Genomic DNA, 7,459 nt, shown 5'->3' with positions numbered 1-7,459 from the left:
ACAACTGGTAGTTCTAGAGACGGAAAATTTTAAAATGAAGGAACCATTAAGCATAATGAATGAGAAGTCTAGAAAAATAAAAGGGCAGGCTAGTAGTTTGCTAATAGAGCTAGAAGCGAGTCTGACGTTGTTGAAACAAGACTTGCTCTAGCCTTGGAGAGGATGATTAGATGGAAAGGGACATGGTCCGTCTTAGAGAAGAACTTGAAAATTCTCTAAAATGTACTAGATCTACCAAGTTACTTTCTAACATCACTAGTCAAATTAACTACAACAAGAAGGGGTTAGGTAAGTTGAATATCAGTCCTCCTTAGAATCCCCACAATAAGTATGTTCTGAGTGTCAGATAATCTTTTATGTCTTCACTGTGGTCGCAATGGTCACCTAAAAAAGGATTTCCCAACCAGGAAAGCTTCCCAGAAAAGTTCTCAGTTAAATTTAGACAGAAAGTTAACCAGAACAAGAGACCTTCTCCTATCTCTAAGTACTCTAACTTGAAAAATATTATTCTGCCGAATTGGAGAAGAAACACTCTCATTATTCCTCTATCTCCTTACAGAAACACAGATTAAAATGGATTATTAAGTTCAGCAAATAATCTTTGTTGTAGAGGATGCTCGAAGTATATGACTGGAAGGACAGAAAAGTTCATATCTCTCAAGGAACTTCATGGTGGAGGTGTCTCATTTTGTAATGGGAACATGGGTATATTCTTGGTGTTTGAAGAAGTAAAAAATTGGTTGAATACTCAATCGAGAATGTATACTATGTGACTGGACTAAAATATAGTCTCCTTAATGTGTCACAAATCTATGATAATGGCAAAGAAGTCGTATTTCTATATGAAAAGTACATTGTTACCAATTTGTTAAAAAAGAGGCCATCTTAAAGGATAGGAAGTGCAAGAACATGGACCTGGTTTGTCGCCTATATAACCTTAAGTGAAAATGACAAGGTGTGCAAATCTTGGATCCAAGGACCAGAAGATTATTCATCCCAAAAAAACTAATGAAGATTATGAAAGTGAGAGGGACCTGGTCCGGTAGACAATGTTGAACAAAGTTGATGTTTCTCAAGCCGATAATGTGAATTGTGAAGGTTAGAATGAAGAAGTTGATCAAGTTTAGTTTGAAAGAATAAAAGTGTAACACTCAGTTCCCTGACCAGCTAACAGGTTGTCCATGGTCCCCTTCAACAATGGTTTCAAAAGAGGTTGTGTTGAAATCATGGTCATGTCGATACGGGGATGAAGTCATACTTGAAAAGAATATGGTCATGCAGATAGGGGGAATAAGTTGAAAAAGTTTGTCATCATAAAAAAAGGAAAAATATTATGTTGTTGTTGATGTGAAGTTTTGATGATTTGACAAACTTTAGAAATGATGCAAAAAGGGGACTAATCCAGTTACCTGAAGAGGCATGCTGATAAGGGGGAAGAATGTAAATAAATTTGTTATCATCAAAAAGGGGAAAAATGTTCCCTAAGAGCTGATATTTAGTTTTAATGATTTAACAAACTTATGGATCTAACAAGGGACCAGATCCAGGAAAGGGTCTTCTAGTATTAAGACTGATGAAAAGGGAAATGAATGAATAAACTCAGCATGAGAAGTATTTGTGTCTCTTCATCAAAAAGTGAGAAAAATTTATATTCTTGGGTTTTAATGATCCTCACAAACGCAGGTACTCGTTCCTTGGCAGAGTACCTCCGTCCAGATCCAATGTAGTGCAGAACTGTAATGCTATCTTTACAACTGTCTTGTCAGGTTGATTGGTGAGATGTGTAACGTACTTCATCAAAAGGAAGGGAGGACGAAGTTGTTTGTTTAAGTGGTAAAACCCCTGTTGGTAATTGATATATACAACAATAGTCAAACAACTATTCATTCAAGAAGAGAGAAAGATAGAATATCTTTTTCAAGAACTCAACAAGGGACTTGGACCCGATAAGTCTGCGTATGAGAAAAGGACGAAAAGGCAGTTGTCAAAAGGTTGCCAACTATGATAGGTTGGTGCACAGACTTTCAATACACCATGCTTTCAACCAATGGCCTTTTCCAGGGGTTTGTGTCAATTTTGATATAGTCTCTTCTCCAAAACACAAACTAAAGATACAAAAAACAAAACTTGCATTTTCTCTGAATATTCACAAGCTTGTACTCATACTTAACAAAGGGACCTAAGGGACCTGATAGAGTGTTGAAGCATCTAGTTGAGTTTGAGTTTTGTGTCTATCATTTTATATGTTTTTGCACCTTGAAAAGTCTCTAGTACACAAGCAACGACCATATTGGTAAAGTATTCTCCAAAAACACACTAGGACCTGATCGAGCTGCAAGTGTCATAGTGTCTTAGGAGTTATACTTCATTGCTTACATTGTAAATTTGTTCCTAATATATACAGGATTCAAATCTATTGTTTGGTTTGTAATAGTCTAAATTGGTTAGGGGTAACTGATTTAGTGGGCAGTATTGTGTCTGCTTAGTGAAAATTCTAAGTCATCTAGGAGCTAGTTGATTTAGTGGTAAGTGTTGTATCCTCTTAGTTAAAGTCTAAGTGATCTAGGGTTGATATATATACTTAGGATTAGTAAGTGATAGGGTTATTACTTAGCCTCGAGATTAGTAGCTTAATCTAATTTGGCAGTTTATCTGTGTTTCACTTTTGCTTATTAGTAGCTTAACCTAATTTGGCAGTTTATCTTTGTTTCACTTTTGCTTGAAGAGATTAGTGAAAAAAGTTGGAAATCCTGTGGGACAGGTCATTGTATTACTCCCTTGAGAAAGAAGGTTTTTACGTAAACTGTTGGTGTTGTCTTGATTACGTTGTTGACTTTTTATCATGATTATTACTGAGTCAAAGGACCTGCTACATTGGCTGATAATGGACAAAAATATTCTATCAATGGGGTCAATTATTCCTTCCCAATTATTTCAATGATGAATATCTTTCCATTTGTATGCTAATTTAGTTTCATCGTCATGGAATTTGTTTGTTTTCCTCTCTATCTATGAAATTTTATATATGGAGTCATTTTCGGTGGAAACCTCGAATCGGAAAGAGTTTCTACTAGTATTTTCTCTATTTCTTTGACGAGCAAAAAACTTTTAGCACTATATGGAGTGGAATTTGTTTTTGGGTTTTATTTATTTGCGAAGAGAATTATTCTGGAATAAATAATGATCAACAGACGCTCATGATAGAAGGCAGCCGAAAAAGGGGTGAAAATTACTCCTTAGGAGAATCCACATCGAAATGGGAGAATAAAGTTAGGGACCTTGTAAGAAAAAGTTCAAAACAACCTTTGAGACATCGTTTTGAGTTAAAATCCAAGGGACAAATCCATGGAACCCTATACCCACAAAGGACAATACCTTACCAATTGGACCGAAGATATTACAATTTAGCCCCAACGTTTAGGTCTAGGCGATAGGCCGTGCGTGATGTATGAATCAAACATATGTCACATGTTCGAACCTATTATAGATAAAATGCATGATATTACTTAAAAAAGGTGCATAGGGACAATCCCACCATCCAATAATAAGAAAAAAAGGGGAGAGAGACGATCCCACTATCCATCATCTTTGATTGGTGTGTCAATTGTCGCTCTAGGATTTTTTGTTTTAAAAATAGAGAAAAGAAAGATTTGGAAAACTTCTATCGATATGAAAAGTAGTTCATACATATCAAAGAATAATTGACAAACTTATGTAGAACATAAAAACAAGAAAAAAAGTTATACTAACAGATCAAGTAAATGCTAGTAAACCTCAAAATTATGGAAATACATGAGATTATATATTGAACAATGCTATAAGCACTTATAATAACTAAAACACCCAAACTAGCTACGTCGTTTAATGTTATGATTATTTCCTTATCAAATGCATTGTAACAAGATTGTGTCATATCAACATAATGTATCACCTCTGCTCGTAACATGGGATTTATAGGATCAAGCACCCATTCCCAATTATTTCGACCATTAATATTTTTCCGTTTATATCCTAATTTTGTCTTTCCATCGCCGTACACTTTGTTTTCCTTCAAATTATCTTTGTTATAGTAAACCACTAGTTATTCTTCGATATAACATTGATTTTTGAAGTGTAATTTCTACTAGTAACACTTTTTCTTGGTTCATGGAAAAAGAATGTAGTAGTTAGATTAGGAGTCTTGAGCAAAATTATGTTTGGTTTTTGTTCAATTGAGGATAAAGATATACTAGTATGGGATGTGATCATTGTACTTGTAGATAAAATTCTTAAGAGGGAAAAGGGTCTGATGTACCCCTCAACTTTATCATTTAGATTTGATATACCTCATTCTAAAATGACTCATATATACCCCTTTTGTTACACAAATGACTCACACGTACCATTTTCCTTTTAACATGAGTGAAAAATAATAATTTTAAATTATTTTTTATCAAAAGAAATAATCCATGTAGAGATATATATTATCCTTCTCACATAATCCATGTAGAGGAGATATATATTATCCTTCTCACACTTGTTTTTTACTTTTATAATTCAAAAGCTAATTTGACTTTATTTGTTGATGGTCATATATATTCTTTTCACTTATTTCCTTCTAATCTTTATTGCAGATATTCTAAAAAGAAATTATAGATATAAATACTAATTTAATTACAATAGAAAAATAATATTTTTTTTCTCTTTTTTCCTCATTCACTAGTCTTTCTTTTATTTCTCTTATTTTACGCTTAATAATGAATGAATTTTGAAATAAGAATAAGAAATTCAAATATTAATTATCAAAGAAATCAAAAAATAATTTATGTGTGAAAAAGATTAAGTATTAAAAATAATTTTATCCTTTTTGTAACGGTAGGGGTATATATCTAACACCCCAGAAATTTTTTTAGCTAAGGATTGAACCATCCTTCATAGTGAGTATATTTTTTTCAAGGAATTAAAAATTTCTTTAGCATTAAGGTTAGATCACTAGATGTAACATCTTGAATTCTAAAAGAACTAAAATGGAAATAACAAAAATCTGATTTTTGGAGAGTTTAGCTAAGTATGAGTCTTGGATAAACTTCAAACGACCATAAATCCTATCACAAAATGATAGGTGTTCAACAAGATACTTTAGGAAAGATAGTTGAATTATCTTTCCAACCCCACCGAGTTTGCTTAGTTTTGAGTTCGGATGAGTAAGATGTATCCTTTTGAAGTTAGGTTGTCCAGCTAAGAAAAGTTACCCGAATATAGTAAGGGGTATTTTAGATTTTTCCTTACACAATTAGATTTAATTCTTTTTTGTAATAATTTAGGGGTCTAATCATATTAGGTTCAGTTTCATAATCAAAATATACGCCTAGGGTTTTAGTTGAGATTTCAAGAAGAGAAAAAAAGAGAAAAGAGGAGAAAGGAGGAAAGGATCAAATAGTTCGTTCAAGAAATTCAAGATTTCTCCAAGAACTTAGTTCTTTGAAGTATGTAAGCTTCTATAGTGTTGGATTTGTTCACCCATACGCCAATCATGATTTATTCAGCGTAATTTCATTCTTGAAATTTAAGTATTTAAGTTGTAATGAGTTATTTATTAGTGTTCTTAAAGTTTTATTAATTTTTGATGTAGGATTGTGCTTGGGACAATTTAGAATCACGTGAGCCATAAGCTATCCAATTAAAGGTCATTGAATCTACTTTTCAACGCTACCAATTTCACGTCAATCTAATTTTTAAGTAATAAGTTATGACTCGTTTAGTAACCTATACAGTATTGTTATGAATAAGCTGACGGGAAAATACTAAAAATAGTTGTTTTTGTCTTTTTACCTCCAAGAAAACCATAAACGAATTTCTTGACTAATAAATGACTAAAAACAATCATATTTTCATGTTTAGTAATAAAATCATAATCCTTTGTCATATAAATTTCAAGAAACTAATTCAAGAATCTCAAGAAAAGTTTTCCTGACTATTTACCTTCAAACTAGGGTTTCAAGGCTTCTGATTAAGTTCTTCTTCAAGATTCTTAAAGGTTCTTCAAAAATCATGTGCTTATAGGATTCTACCCCTAGATTTGAGTATTGTTGAGATAAGTTGATTTTAAGTTCTTGAGTTCATGTTTCTTTTAGATGTTCTATTCCTAATTAAAAATTTTCATATTGTTATAGAGATTATTCATATCATGAACCATAACTCTCGTATTCATAATTCACATTCAAAAGAGATTTAAGAGTAGAGTTCAAGAAAATATTTGAGTTCAATTGTAAATCCTTGAGATCTACTATCAATTTGAACTATGTCTTGCAGAAGTAAGTAAGGGAATGAGAAGAGTCGTATACATGAGTTCCATGTAGTTATAAACATTCGAGTCGAGTCGTTCATGCCCATAAATTCCACATGGACTCCACATATTGAGTACCTTTGAGAGGAGTAGCATCTGCAAGTTCTCACTCTTGAGCAATTAGTTTCTAACACATTTGAGTTTATATTTCTAATAATGGGACTATAGCATGTTACCAATGGAGTCCTTGACTTGAATTGTTCATGAACATAATTTCGCATGAACCCTATAAGTCGAACAATCTTGAGACGAGAAGTGTCTTTGAGTTCTTGAGTTAAGTAGTTCATGCTCATAACTTTGCATGAACCCTGTAAGTTGAACATCATGAAATTATCCATAAACATGAGATCACAAACCAATTCAAGGAAAGTTAAGATCAAATTCAAGAGAAGTTAAGAGTCAAGTGTAGAAGTTAAGATCAAGTCAAAGTAAAGTATATAAAATTTTCGAAAGTCTTTCACAAACGTTTTCACTTTGTTGTGAAGTCTTAAAGTTCAAGTTGAGTAAAGAGTAAATAATGAAGTCATTTCTACAAATAATTATATGGCGATTATGTATTCCCAAAGATTTTTGGAATGTTTCACATTTAAAAAAGAAAGGGAACATCGATTCTAAAAGAGAGCTTTTTGTTATTCTTACAATAACCTGTATTTATAAGGTTAATAAACAGAAACAGAAATAAGATGAAGCAGAAAAAAATATAAGATACAAGAATTAATCCGAGTCCACAGAAACTACTGTGTGTCCTTAAGTAATTTAATCCCCTCACTGTAACCAAGGTTATGGATAAATTTCTCCCAAGATAAAACGGATTAAACCTGTTAAAAAAATAGTGGTACCTTAGACTTCTTTAACTTCAACGAACTTAAGAACAGCAACAAGTCACACAGACTCAGTCGATCGACACTTTGATTTTATTTGAGAGAAAAAATAAATAAATGCAGAGAAAGAAAAATTTTCAGTGTTTTAAAAAGTTAGAAATTAACTTCCTTTTATAGCCATTTTCAGCAAGGAACATGTCTGTTCAGTGAAATCTGTTCAGACCCATTTTATCCAGAAAGTTGTGTCTTTTAGAAAAAATAACAACTTTTCAAAAAAATGTGTCTGTTAGGAAAGTAACTACTTTTTGGAAAG

The sequence above is a fragment of the Solanum lycopersicum genome, chromosome 1 (genome assembly GCF_036512215.1).
Source record: "Solanum lycopersicum chromosome 1, SLM_r2.1".
In the NCBI taxonomy this organism is placed as follows: Eukaryota; Viridiplantae; Streptophyta; class Magnoliopsida; order Solanales; family Solanaceae; genus Solanum; species Solanum lycopersicum.
This window is presented reverse-complemented; position numbering follows the sequence as displayed.